The sequence below is a fragment of the Xenopus tropicalis genome, chromosome 6, assembly GCF_000004195.4.
Source record: "Xenopus tropicalis strain Nigerian chromosome 6, UCB_Xtro_10.0, whole genome shotgun sequence".
NCBI lineage: Eukaryota > Metazoa > Chordata > Amphibia > Anura > Pipidae > Xenopus > Xenopus tropicalis.
Window position 1 is genome coordinate 121,401,588 of NC_030682.2, and position 14,286 is coordinate 121,415,873.

A 14,286-nucleotide genomic window follows, 5' to 3' on the forward strand; every position below is an offset into this window, starting at 1 on the left:
TTTAGGTTACGCCTATGGATGTGAGGATATGAAAATGATTTACTGAGTGTATAAATATATATATATTATACATTAACCGAGCGCTACACTGCACAGCTTTAAGAGAAAAATGGGAGTTAAGCGCAAAACTTGCCCACATTCTATTCACTCCTATGTGCATTTAGCAATGGGTGAGAGTTATAGTTCACCATTTAATAAAAACACTTCTAAAAATCCCATAGGAGTGAATAAAACATGGGTGAGTTTTTATGTATTAACTCCCGTTTTAATAACTCTGCTCCTAAATCCCAATCTCACACATTACTACATGCAGTAAAAAGAGGATGATGAGTTGTTAAGAGAGTGCATTTAACATTGCTGAATGACTTTAAAGACAATTGCACATGCAGGATAAGGATTGGCCAGAGGATGTCCTTAGATGCACACAATAACTATGCTGTTGCTTTAGGCTAGGCTGCCAGTTGCCATACAGTGCATCAGTATTGTGGTACAGATATGTGCTGCCTCCTGATTATGGGCTCATATATTGGGGCTTTACCCCACAAACCCATGCGAATCAGATCTAAGCACACATCTTGCTTTACACGAGGTTAAAAAATAATCTTTACTGACATCAAAACACACACCTTGCAAAGTTTTTCTTTTTACCAGTTCCAGACAATGCTTTGCATACGACTAACTGCTACTCTGCCAGAGATTTAATGTGGGATCCTGTCTGTCACAGGGTCAGATTTACACCATTAAGGTGGCTACACACAGTAAGGAGGCTACATACAGTAAGGAGGCTACACGCAGTAAGGAGGCTATACGCAGTAAGGAGGCTATACGCAGTAAGGTGACTATACGCAGTAAGGAGGCTACACGCAGTAAGGTGGCTACACGCAGTAAGGTGGCTACACGCAGTAAGGAGGCTACACGCAGTAAGGAGGCTACACGCAGTAAGGAGGCTACACGCAGTAAGGTGGCTACACGCAGTAAGGTGGCTACACGCAGTAAGGTGGCTATACGCAGTAAGGAGGCTACACGCAGTAAGGAGGCTACACGCAGTAAGGGAGGTGGCTACACGCAGTAAGGTGCACACGCAGTAAGGAGGCTACACGCAGTAAGGAGGCTACACGCAGTAAGTGGCTACACGCAGTAGAGGCACACGCAGTAAGGTGGCTACACGCAGTAAGGTGGCTACACGCAGTAAAGGTGGCTACACGCAGTAAGGAGGCTACACGCAGTAAGGTGACTACACGCAGTAAGGAGGCTAACACGCAGTAAGTGACTACACGCAGTAAGGTGGCTACACGCAGTAAGGAGGCTACACGCAGTAAGGTGACTACACGCAGTAAGGGGCTACACGCAGTAAGGAGGCTACACGCAGTAAGGTGGCTACACGCAGTAAGGAGGCTACACGCAGTAAGGAGGCTACACGCAGTAAGGAGCTACACGCAGTAAGGAGGCTACACGCAGTAAGGAGGCTACACGCAGTAAGGTGACTACACGCAGTAAGGTGGCTACACGCAGTAAGGAGGCTACACGCAGTAAGGTGGCTACACGCAGTAAGGAGGCTACACGCAGTAAGGTGGCTACACGCAGTAAGGTGGCTACACGCAGTAAGGTGACTACACGCAGTAAGGTGGCTACACGCAGTAAGGAGGCTACACGCAGTAAGGAGGCTACACGCAGTAAGGAGGCTACACGCAGTAAGGTGGCTACACGCAGTAAGGAGGCTACACGCAGTAAGGTGGCTACACGCAGTAAGGAGGCTACACGCAGTAAGGTGGCTACACGCAGTAAGGAGGCTACACGCAGTAAGGTGGCTACACGCAGTAAGGTGGCTACACGCAGTAAGGAGGCTACACGCAGTAAGGTGGCTACACACAGTAAGGTGGCTACACGCAGTAAGGTGGCTACACGCAGTAAGGAGGCTACACGCAGTAAGGTGGCTACACGCAGTAAGGAGGCTACACGCAGTAAGGTGGCTACACGCAGTAAGGTGGCTACACACAGTAAGGAGGCTACACACAGTAAGGAGGCTACACACAGTAAGGTGGCTACACGCAGTGAGGTGGCTACACGCAGTGAGGAGGCTACATGCAGTGAGGTGGCTACACGCAGTGAGGTGGCTACACACAGTAAGGAGGCTACACACAGTAAGGAGGCTACACACAGTAAGGTGACTATACACAGTAAGGTGACTATACACAGTAAGATTCACTTGTTTGGATGATTTTTGGTCAAAAATTGGTCAAAGAGGCCTTTTGGGGGGCAGGCAGATAAGCTGCTGAATAGTTTGAAGGACCAAATTGGCAGTTTAAATTTGCCTGTGTGTAGCCATCTGTACAGTGAAAATGAATAGACATTATATGGTGAAAAGTTAGGGGACACCCATTCTAATTAATGGAATTGGCTTTTTGAATCCACACCCTTCCTTGCCAACACAGGTGTCAGACTAAGAGGCACTTGCACCCAGGGCACCCTCCCCCATTGCGTTGGCCTGTCCACCATCGCAGCTACCCCCCCCCACCCTGCAGACTGGTCCCCCTCACCATTTTCTGAACTTACAGCGAGCCGGGGAGGAACTTACAGCGAGCCAGGGAGGAACTTACAGCAAGCCAGGGAGGAAAAATTTTCAGGGGATATATGCTTTGCAATTCCATAAGTACTGACAACTTATTGTTTCCAACGGATATTTCTACAGGGGAGGCCCAAGCAGCAGAGATTTGCATTTGTCTTACTATATGTGCCACTGGGGTTAATTGGACATGATGGGATTGCGATGTGTGGCTAGTTGTACCTGGTGACCACAAAACCCCTCCTGCTGTAAAACATCAAGCTATTGTAGGGAATCAGAGAACTCTTCCCCCTGTTTCTCTGTCTGTTACATCATCCAGCTAATTACTCCGTGTGAGTCTCCGTGTGTGTCCCCTGGTGAGGGCCGGTATTGCTCGATTGCCTGTTACGTGGGAGCAGCCACCTTTCCAAAGGGGAAGGTACTCTGGGGCAGATAGCGCTACCTGGGGGGACTTGGGGAAAGGACTGAACTGCGAAAAGGGTTTTTGCCTATCCGGATCAAAGTGTGGAACTGGGCTGGAGTGGATAGGCTGCAAAGGTTCCCCAGGGCAGGGTAATCAGTTATCCATATAGTTGTTCTTTACTTTATTCTACTGTTATATAAAGTTATCCTTGCTGCAAGGTGTGTGTAATGATTTTCCTAGTGGAATTTCCCCTTAGGTGTGCTTGTTAGTGTCCCCTAGGTGGAGGCACTGCGCTGTAAATCCCAGTATCTTTTATGCAAAGGCGGCTCAGGGGACCAACCACAAGCCAGATAAGTAAATGTAATCAAACTTTTGCAGAAGTGTGCCAAGAAAGGGTTAAGGTGGCCGTACACGGGCCGATTCTAGCTGCCAATATCGGTCCCTTAGACTGATTCGGCAGCTTATTGGGCTGTGTAGGGGTACTAACGACGGGCCTGCCCAACCAATATCTGGCCTGCAAACGGCCAGATATCGATCAGGCAGGTTAAAAAATTTATTACCACTGTTCCAATTCGATTCCAGGGCCAAACGACCAAATTAGCCTGAATTCGCCTGATTTCACCCACCCATAGGTGGGGATATCGGGTGAAGATCTGCTCGCTTGGCGACCTTGTGTAACGCGTATGGCCACCTTTACACTATCTAATGAGCAACATTTCCCTAGCAGACAAAATCTTTCCAAAACCCAATTCAGCCCATAGTACCCTAGAGAAATACCGGCTTTCCACTTTCCACGCATTTTTCAGAATTTGCATTGGGACAGAGACTTGTGTTTGTAATGGGTAAAATTCATGCTCCAGTAACTGCGAATGAAATCATCTCAACATGGACACAAAATCTATAGCAGTTTCCAATGTGAAGGGAGATTCAGGTCACTTTAACGGCAGAGAAACCCAGTAAAGGACATAGAGAGCCACTTGTACTAAGCCAGAATGGCATTGAGAGTTATGTGGAAAGCTTCATTAAAGGCACAGCACAATTGATATTATTATCTAGAGATCAAGGGTGAGCAGCCGTCCATAGCAGGGTCAACTATTAGCAACTACAGAGGTGTCATCTACTATTCTCGGCACAAAAGCACACCCCTTAGTGCTCACTTGCCAAGCACTTGCACCCCAAGGAATGCTGTTCTCTGCACATATGCCTCATTTAAAATGATGCTTCCTAACTTACACATTTGCATGACTTGCATGCACATAGGGGCAGGGGCGTTTCGGTCCCTAGTGCCACCCTGAGGCACTCGCCCCTCTGCGCTTAGTTTTTCTGCATTGGGGGTGGCACATTGCTAGTGAGCGTAATTACGCTCTTGCTACTAGAGAAGCCAAAATTTCGATTTAAAAATCCAAATTTTGTCTCTTTAAGTCACCAGGAACCGCTTTTTGCTGGTCCTGTAACCTCAGGGGTGCTGCCACCTGAGGTGAATTTACAGCTCATTGCAGCAGCATCCCTGCATAGGGGGCTGAAGGTGGGATGACTATATAACTCCACCTACCTACCCCTTATCAGTACAGTGCTGACTAATGCTGTCGGAGCTGTAATCATGGAGGAAGCCCCAAACTCCAAGAGCTGCAACAATTGCGCACAGCCAAACACAGTTTGAAAAGTGCAAAAGAAAAATAGCAGTTTGCAGACATTTTATGGACTTTGCACTCTGCATTTATCTATGCATATAACCCCTATTATGTAACCCAGTTCTAACAAATGATTCACCTAGGAAATGTAAGATACAATGGCCCAATATTAAAGGCAATACTCTACCAACTCTGCATAGAAAAAGTTGTGCCCTGGAGCAGTTACCCTTAGCAACCATGCAGCGCTTAGGCTTCTATAATACTATAAGTTAGCACTACTGAGATTTTGCCCATGTGTTTGTAAATCAGCCTCTGTTTATGTGAGAAAACAAATGGCAAAATGATTGTTCCATAGTACTTTAAGATCTGTCCACTAGATCAGGGGTCCCCAACCTTTTTTGCACCAAGGACCGGTTGCTATGTGTAAAATTTTTTGCACGGCGCAAATTTCAGGCGATTATTTTTCCCATTATGGGCTCGACGTGTTCATTGCGCATTTGTATAGCGCTTACCGTTGCATCTCTATTAGCATGTGACGTTCATCCGCGCTTATTTGTGCCCTTACTTGTGCGACGCTTTGAGCTCCATTGGTAGCCGGCGGCCCACTGCCGAACTGTCCGCGGCCCAGCACTGGCCCGCGGCCCGGTGGTTGGGGACTCCTGCACTAGATAGCAATTTTGAATTTAACAAGAGATGAGAAGGAAGGTTGCATTTAGCAGTGCATGTCCCAGCAGCTCATAGAAGAGCACTCTGGATAAAAATACATACAAATATACAGCAATGCCCTCAGACTTTTTATCGACTGCAAATGCTGCTCTGTCTGCACCAAAGTTTTGCATAAGCGCAGGGCGCATTCTATTTATTTGGTGCTGGGCATGGCTAGAAACACAGTGCGGTGCCCTTTAGCACACAGGCAGTTGCTCAGGAAGGAGAGGTCAGAGTACAGGACAGCTGGAGAGAAGGAGGAAATCCTTTCAAGGAGGCAAATGATTGAGATCTTTATTACTCTGAGAACAAAAAGGCTTCCTGAGAGGTTACAATTATCCCATGTCCCATCAAAATCAGCTTGATTGTCTGTTGTTGAAGAAAACACAAGTTATATTCCCCTGTGTGCGGGGACGTGTAATGCTTTTTACCCTGAAGCATCACTCTGTTTGGCTTAATATTGGCTTAAGGATTCAAAAAGGTTTCCAAGCTCTGAATATAATAAAATAATATGTGAGTGCCCCACCCTGTGCTTCATTTCATTTTGTCTTTTACCCCCTCACCAGTTAATGTCCCACAAAGAGATTAGTAGCGCCTGATAGTTCTCTGCTAACACTGGCGACTAATCTCTCCAAAATACCTTTCCACCGGCAACAAAGGGAATCTTCGGGAGAAAGGCCTACGCATTGCCTTGGCTTTCTGAAGTCGCACGTAGTTGCCTGCGGGAGGAAATCCACAACTTGGGAAAACAAAATTGATGTGTAGGCCTTTCCACTGGCAATTCCCTTTCTTGCTGGTGAAAAGGCATTTTGGAGAGATTAGTAACCCGTGGTAGCATGGGTCTATTGTGGGAGACAAATATCGTTGAGGGGCATCGGCCTAACAAGGTACCAGATCTACAAAAGCATATCCATATAAGCATCTTACGGTCTTATCTTAACTGGCGGAGCCACCTCTTCTATTACACCCCTTGCAGGGTCCCACCCCACAGTTTGGGAACATATCACAAAGTAGCAGAGTGCACACCCAAATACAAAAATATACGGAATACAGGAGTATTTAGTTACTCCATAAATAAAAGGTATCTGCACACCCCCATAGTAAAAATTTAAATTTATTGAGCTCAAAGAAAATACATAACAAAGACAAACAAAAGCCCAGTGCGTTTCGACACATAAAGGGTTTTCATCAGGGGCTAAAAAGTTAAAAAGGGCAGTTCAGGAACCACTGCTCTCTAGAGCAACCCTGCAGTTTTGCATTCATAGTGTCCCACTCAGTCCCTTGTACAACAGCTGTTTTCTACAATAACAAATGCCTACACCTGTCATTTATTTGTTGGGCTCCCTGTTGGCCCACATTCTTTCTGTCCTTTCTTAACTCCCCTGCAAGCTCTTTCTCCTGAGATGGTGATGACTGTCTGACCCTTAAGGTACTTTCAAACTCTCTAATCTATTTCATTATCAGCTTCTGTACCACTGAAACCTACACTAATGCACCCATTTGCAACATCATGCCTGGAATTGAACCACTGACCTGCAGGTTGTTGTGTGGTATCTTTTACCACTGGTCTGGTCTGGTCTGGTCTCTGGATCCTGATTCTGTACTGCGCTACTGTTCTGATTTTGACCTGATCTGCCTGACTCTGATTCTAGTAAGCGCCTTCAGTCCTCAAACAATCTGGTTCCCTTGCCCCCACAGAACATTTGCCCTGGTTCTCTCACTTTTAGACCTGGCAGCACCCGAGTAGCTGATGGCTCCACCCAATGCCAAAGGTGGCTGTTATAGGCAGAAGTGTGAGCTGTGACCGGGACCTTTGCAATTTCTTGGTTTTGGGTTACTGATCGTGACACTATTAAGTGGAAGCAGGGTTCCCTAGCAGCCATTCCCATGAGATTCAAAATGCGCCCTTGCATCTCCAGCACACTGAGGCCCAAGCAGCTCCCCACAGGGGAGCTTCTGGTTAACCAAGCCTGGACTGGCAATCTGCGTATTCTGGCTAATGCCAGAGGGGCTGCTGTAAGATGCAATAGACAGTCACAATCTGTTGGGGCTGTTTGGGCCTCTGTGTATTTGAAATGCCAGGGCCTATTTTAAGTCCCAGTCCACCCTGTGCTTAACAACATGAAAATGGGATGAACTGGTCACATCCATTGCACAAGGGGGCATTTACCTGACACTATTGCATTTTAGGCACTCCCACTGCCTGTCAAAATGGCACTTGTCCCTGGTCCTTTACATGCAAGTCTGCTGTGCCAAATGATGCAGGCTGCTGTGGCAACCCTTTGGAAGTGGTAGTAGCTCAAGGGTTTGCACTATATGGAAGTGCGAGGAGGAGGAAGCCATAGCAAGGAATACTGAAAGAAAATATCTTTTTGGTTGCAATGGGTTACTGAACTGAGACAATTAGTTAATGACAAAGTTTGCACTAGCTCTAAAAACCTGCAGCAACCAGTGACCAGTAAATGCTACCTGGCTTCACTACAGCGGGTTACATAAGGCATGGGCAACTGGAGGCCCTGTGGTTGTTGGTGAACTACAACTTGGGAGTATGGAAACTGCTTATCAATTATTAACTTACATATAAAATAGAGTAACATATATATAAAGAGTCATGAGATTTCCTACATAAGAGAAATACCGAAAAATCCCCATGAAATTCACACACATCTATAAATGTCACCTTGTTCCAGCGCTTGAGGTCATCAAATGATTCATTGCTACGTAAACATATCACAAGTGTCTGGGAACTGGTTAAAAAGCAGGAAACACTAAAAAAAAGCACAGTTAATAAATGGATTTTCACACTGGGAAAAGTTAGTAGCTAGTTATTATAGTTATCTACATGTCTAAATCTTCTTTCTACTTAAAAAATTACCAGCCAGAAAGCCATGAAACGTGAGACCTTCTTCTAAAAAGGCAAAGTTTCTCTTATCATAAATCACTTGTGAGAATCTAGATATGCATCGTGCTATATACTGACAAATTGTGCATAAGTGAACTACAGAAACTCAGTCTGGAGGTGTTTCTATGGTTTAAGCCCAACTTGGGGGCTTGGATGTGGGTCTCCATAGACTTATTTTTGTACATCATCATCTCAGCCCCCCTAACATTACATGCAGTATAGGAGATATTTTGCCCTTTGGATGGATAAAGTTGGGGAGCAATGATATTAACTTTGGCCCCCTTTATAACAGCTTTCTGCACAGTATGGTAACCAAAGTCTGTAAGAATTAAAGTAGGATTTGAGGTAATGGCCTGAAGGCGACACAAGATGGAGATTGGGGTTGACTATTATTTGTGATTCTGGACATTGACTGTACTACAGTAGGATTTCAACAGCGATTGTATGTATCTCTATCCATTTTATGAGGCAATGGGTAGTTTGACAAAACTCTAAAGGTGGGGCTTGAACCAAAAACATCTGAAAATCATACTGTAGTTTAGAAAAGAATCACTTTATTATTAACATTTTAATGGAACTTCTTTGGTGTTTCTATGCCTCCATACATACCATATACATTCTGCAGCAGTCATTTCCATGTGGATATCAGCACTAGTCAGGCCTGGACTGGCAATCTGTAGATGCTGGCAAATACCAGAGGGGCTGCTGTAAGATGTCACAAACAATCATTATTTATTGGGCTGGTGGGGGCTGTTTGGCCCTCTGTGTAATTGAAATTCCAGGGCCTATTTTGTATCCCAGTGCAGAGCTGGCACTAGTGTCATGTCTCTTACCATTATAGTAAAGGGGTAATAGCCACTTTTTGCCACTGGTACGTTTGTATAAAGAGGGCGTGGTTTCTGTGGGGTGCATTCTGTAACTAGGGATACATATTACGTCCATCTGATTTGAAGTCTAAGAGTAGAGCTCCTTCTATAACCCCAGGGGGCTTTTATAATATAGTCCTTAGGGAAAAGGTTGTGTATATAGGCCCTAATTCCATGAGATGAGTAGATAAGATGAAGAGTAACTAAAGACACTACAGGAATACAGTTCAGTGTATGTTGTAAGTATTACTACAGGGACTGGCCTGTGTCTGCATTCATCAGCTAATGGGGTTGCACCTAAATAGGGTTCAGCCCAACCACCAACCAAATGAAGCCATAACATGGCAAAGCCATACACAGCTATCGAGTCATCACAGGGCTGAGGCTGTTTAGGAAATGGACATAAAATATCACGAGATTGAAAAGTAATGATTAAAAAAACAGATGTATACCTTATTAAAAAAATATAAAACCTTTTGATTACAATATAAATAAAGTGTCCCTTTATTTAAACAGTGTCATATATTACAGTATGTGCTATATTTGGCCTCTGTTTTCTTGAAAAAGCTTTGTCTGCTTTATCATTGCTGCTTAACTCACACACTTTAGTATTTCTTCTTCTTTTTTTATTTTTTTTTTCTTGGATGTTTCCATGACTGGGGCTGAACTAAAGCCACGTGGGTTTGTATTCACACAGCCTGGCCTGCTATTCTCCCTTATCTTTTACTCTGTATTTGTACTGCATACGTCTCTCTGTGTTCAAATCCAGATCAGATGGATATTGTATTCCTCTTGATTCGAGCTGCTCTTTAAATGTACCCCAATTATATTTACCTTTTTTTTATTCATGCTTAACCTTTAATATTCTGTGATGTTCCCTTCAGTTCCAGTGACTCCCAGGGGATTAGTATTGTGAGTATATATAAATTGTGTTTATATATATTGCTCTGTGTGGAAAATAAAGAGATGCTGGAATGAAATTAATTTTTATTTGTACCAGATAATAATATGAAACGTTGTGCAATATAGTGCTGCAATTTACTTGAAAAATCTATAGTGACTTTTTTTGTTTTTGTATTTAAGGATTGCATTTCCTGCCACTCGCAGCTTTTATACGGTATGACTTGGGGATATAGGCGGAAGTTGATCTGCTCTTTCTTACAAGTGCTCTCATAGGTACAGCTAGGGTTGCCACCTGGCTGGTATTTTACTGGCCTAGCCCCTCTGTTTTTTCAGCCTGCGCTTCTATGCAGGTGGAGACACAGCTAGGGTCTGTTTTGAACAAGATGGTCCGGTTATTACACAGGCTGTCCAATTCCAAACTGCCTGCCCAGAATTTACAGTTTAGAAACTAGGATAAAACTCAATTTTGGCCAATCTCTGACCACTGCATCATAATCCTGCCCCAAGTGTCATCCATCCACCTACATATATAATCTATCCCACCCCCTGAGCCAGGACCTGCAGTGATGTCGACCCTGGAAACAGTTTCCATACTCTGTTTGCTGCTAGTGAATGTTGGAGTATTAGGGGCAAATTTACTAATGTTTGAATTTTTTTTTTTTCACCATTCATGTTATTTGGGCCCACTAACCACTAATACAAAACTTGCCATCTAAAAGCTATTGAGGCCATGTAGAAGTCAATGGGAGTTGCCTAGGCAAATTGTAACAATCTTTATTTAATTTGTGCTTAAAGTGGTTTTGGGGGGATTTTGGTTTCAGAGTCAACAAACCAGAAAACCGTAAAAACCACAAAAAATTTGTGGTTTTCGTGTTTTTTTCACATGTGTTGAGCATCTTAAATTGTTCATGCTTTTTCAATGCGGATCTTTTAATAAATTACTAGACACTTGTGGTTTTAGTGTAAATGAGTTTAGTTGTGGTTTCAAGAACCCTCTAAAACCACAAAAATCACAAATAAATCTGCCCCTTAGTATTAGAGCAGTAGCAGAAGGGCCGCTGGTTGGGGATTCCTGCTGTGTTACATTCTTGCCCTTTGTATGTATATAGGGTGCAGTACAAGACAGACAGGGGAACATATACATGAATATTACATAGTAAAAAAGCCTAACACTTCCAGCCCAGTCCTTTATATCAGGGGATGACATTACTCTGTTATGGCTCATTCAGTAAAGAACTATTTCAGCCACATAAACTGGGCATTCAATGGAAAATATTTGTGCCGAGCTCAGTAACATTATCCGATTGCGGTTGCAGGATCAATCTGTACAGTAGATATGGGGCCGTGGGTTGCTATACAGCCGCAGCAGAACGGGCCCTTCATATAAGTTACACAGGGAGCCACTCAGTACCAGGCAGATTTATTCCTGACAGAGGGGAACAGGTGCAGCTTGCACTGCTTAACCTTGGAAACACGAGCCCCCTCCGGCTATCAGTGCATCTCTACTGCTCTCTCGGATTCAGGAAGGGTTAATTAAAGAACTTTTAAAATCAACACAGAATGTGCAGGTGAAAGGGTGGAGAAATGTGCTGAGGCAGGAATGGCAAGAAGAAGCTGACATTGGACTCCTAGCTGACGTAAACCTCCTTCTATGCTCTCCCCTACTCTCCCCCATGTTATCCATTGCTCTCCCCCATGTTATCCATTGCTCTCCCTCATGTTATCCATTGCTCTCCCCCATGTTATCCATTGCTCTCCCCCATGTTATCCATTGCTCTCCCCCATGTTATCCATTGCTCTCCCCCATGCTATCCATTGCTCTCCCCCATGCTATCCCATGCTCTCCCACATGTTATCCATTGCTCTCCCCTATGCTATCCATTGATCTCCCCTATACTATCCCTTGCTCTCCCCCATGCTATTCATTGCCCTTGTCCTATACTATCCCTTGCTCTCCCCCTATACTATCCCCTTCTCTCCCCCTATACTATCCCTTGCTCTCCCCCATGCTATCCATTGCTCTCCACCATGTTATCCCTTGCTCTCCCCCATGCTATCCATTGATCTCCCCCTATACTATCCCTTGCTCTCCCCCATGCTATTCATTGCCCTTCTCCTATACTATCCCTTGCTCTCCCCCATGTTATCCATTGATCTCCCCATGTTATCCATTGCTCTCCCCCATGCTATCCATTGATCTCCCCCTATACTATCCCTTGCTCTCCCCCATGCTATTCATTGCCCTTCTCCTATACTATCCCTTGCTCTCCCCCTATACTATCCCCTTCTCTCCCCCTATACTATCCCCTTCTCTCCCCCTATACTATCCCTTGCTCTCTCCCATGCTATCCATTGCTCTCCCCTATACTATCCCTTGCTCTCCCCCATGCTATCCATTGCTCTCCCCTATACTATCCCTTGCTCTCCCCCATGCTATCCATTGCTCTCCCCCTATACTATCCCTTGCTCTCCCCCATGCTATCCATTGCTCTCCCCCATGCTATCCACTTAATTTTCCCTTTCTGTTATCCCTTCTTCTCTCCCTACACTAGCCACTCTACTTCACTCTCCCCCTATGCTATACATTGCTTAGTGAAATACAACATTTCTGCCCTTGCTTCTTAACCAGCAGATTTGCTATAGGAAGTGGTATGAGACTAACGCTGTATGTGAGTCGCTGTGTGACAGGAGACATATTCCTGCTCAGTGCAATGAATAACTTATATGGCTTATATGGCAGATTTGCCAATGGTCACTGCTTCCTCTTCCAGATGGTAAATATGAATGTTTTTTCCCCCAAATTTGGATATTTGTTTCCCATTACAAATAACAATATATTTCTTACATGGCAAGGAGCAAATTTGCATTTTTGCTTTATTTATGAATACATTCTTTTCTAATTTTGGCTCATCCTTGTTTGGGTAACTTATTTCTATAATAATATTCAATGTATCATGTACATTTATACGTTCCATGGGCTGCTGCTCTTTGCCACTAGAGAGGAATTATTATTTATTCCATAAAAAACAAGTGGAACTCCTAAAACCAATTTTAGCTAGATAAATGAAGCAACTACTAATGTTCTGGTGTGGAATAGGACTTACCCTGCCAGAACTGAGCCAGCAAGGCAAATGGCCAGAATGTACAGCTGCCTGTGGCTCCATCTGCAATTGGCCAAACTCAAGCCAGTTCTATAAAATAGCTATGGTGCCCATGTGTTGGCCCCTACCGCTCCTGCTTACAATCTAGCACTGCAAGCACCATGCAATCATTTCACACTAAATGACAAATATATTTGTGGAAAACTTGATACTTTGCTGTAAAACCTATAACAAGAAGCAGTCCGGCCGAGGTTAAAAGAGATCTACAAAAATAGGTTTAAACAGGGAGCAGCGGGCAAGGTTTTCAAGCCATACTTTTCTCCTTGTTTTTTTCCAGGATAACACACATGTTCTAGGGCTATATCTGCTTCCAGTACTTGGAGATCCGCAACTCAAATAAGATCCCATTTCAAGCTAATTTGTACGGTACTTACTGTGCCTTCTGGTGTCCTGCAAGTGCCCATCAATACTGTCTTCCAAACCCCTTAATGCGCTACAAACATTTATAACAGTTTGCCTTTAACTACAGGATTGTTCCTCATGTGTTTTGCATATAAACTGCAGATTATTGGAAGAGAATATATAATATATGGCTGAAAGATTCCGGCCCAACTGAGCAGAGAATAAATCTGCACCGAGGAGGATGTGGATATTAGAAATTCAACGGATTCGTCACTGAGAGCTTTGCATGGACCACGCCAGATGTCTGCATATGAAGGGAACAGATGGATGAATATAGTTTTCAGCCTATACCATATGCCTCAGACACAAGGGCAATTACTCAGATCCTTCTTGATTTTATGGGAAATGGATACATGTAAGTTTCCTATGGCTGCCACACAATAAGGCAAAGTTATGTACACTTCTGCATATAGACCTTACATTTATCAGGGTTCTGCACAAAACAGTTTTATATTTCTATTATATGTATGGAATTTTAGAGTCATTAAAAATAAAAAACAATTTTGGAAAGCTTGTGGCTATGGGTCCTTTCATTAACATGCATGGGAAGCAGCCCAGAGAACCCGGAACCCAACATAATAGTAAGGGTGCTTCCCATTCATGTCAATTGTGTTTTACATGATCAAAGTGAATAATTATGTTCAGCATTCAGTTATTAGGAATTCATTTATAAAGTCACCATCTGAAGTCAGGTTTTCCATTCCATTTTTTTTTACCCTGATTTATGTGCAAGTTTGCAAACATCCGAAT

The 14,286-nt window shown here is 44.0% G+C and overlaps 1 long non-coding RNA gene across 1 annotated transcript; it reads left to right on the forward strand.

Moving 5' to 3' along the window:
- Positions 1 to 11,293: 11,293 nt before the first annotated feature.
- On the forward strand, positions 11,294 to 14,046 carry LOC100490089. The gene is made up of 2 exons (XR_208681.4): positions 11,294 to 11,610; positions 13,412 to 14,046. It is a non-coding gene; the product is annotated as an uncharacterized LOC100490089 (long non-coding RNA).
- The last annotated feature ends 240 nt before the right edge of the window (positions 14,047 to 14,286 follow it).